Source organism: Frankliniella occidentalis, unplaced genomic scaffold, assembly GCF_000697945.3.
Source record: "Frankliniella occidentalis isolate FOCC.00 unplaced genomic scaffold, Focc_3.1 Scaffold314, whole genome shotgun sequence".
Taxonomy (NCBI): Eukaryota; Metazoa; Arthropoda; class Insecta; order Thysanoptera; family Thripidae; genus Frankliniella; species Frankliniella occidentalis.
In genome coordinates this window covers 152,493-153,297 of record NW_026267439.1, presented here as the reverse complement: position 1 = coordinate 153,297, position 805 = coordinate 152,493, and positions in this window count along the sequence as shown.

Here is an 805-nt window from a genome sequence, read left to right as displayed (position 1 = left end):
GCCCTCAGCCACAACTGGGCCCTCAGCCACAACTCACCCGAAGGTCACCCACACATTACAAACAAGTCGGGGGAGCACGGCTAGATACGTTCATTTTCCCAAAAGTATTTAAATGCCGAGGGGGCGGGGTCCTATCTCGTTCTCTGTCCAAAAATAGGCAAAAAAATTTTTTTTTCAGATTTTTTGGACACAAGTAAAAGGTCGCGCAGGCCCGTCAAAGTTAACATGCAAGTCTTATGGGACAAACGGCTAAAAAGTGTTTTTCGCCCTTTTCTCTTTTAGTTTCAATTTTTCTTGAAGTCTGTTTGGAGAAATGGAATCTACGCGTAAAAACACGTCCGGTGACATACGGTACGGCATATTCGTCCCAATAGTTTTCGTGCTGTGCTACGCCGAAAGAGTCTAAAAAGGCTAAAATTTCCTTTATTTTAGAATTTTTTTTTTTTTATTTTGAGTGCAACAACTCCGAGCGGCACATCACCGGGCTTTGGATTTCATATTACCCGAAAAAGGGCGTTCTATAGACGGGTCGAATTAAGCTGACTCTGGCCGCCGGGTTTGTGGCCACATTTTTTGTGGCCACAGGTAGGGCCCTAGCTTAAATACTTTCCGAGCAAATCGCGATTTACATATTATTTTCCGACATCGGCCTGCCGAAAAGGCCGACCGGCGCTGGGCCGCGCGCCCAGCCAATGAGCTGGCTTGCAAACCTGTGACTCTTATACCGGTGTCTGAGCGCGGGTCTGGAGTGTGGTCTGGTAGCTTAGAGAGTTGCGTGCTAGATCGCTGCTAATTTCGGCTCTCC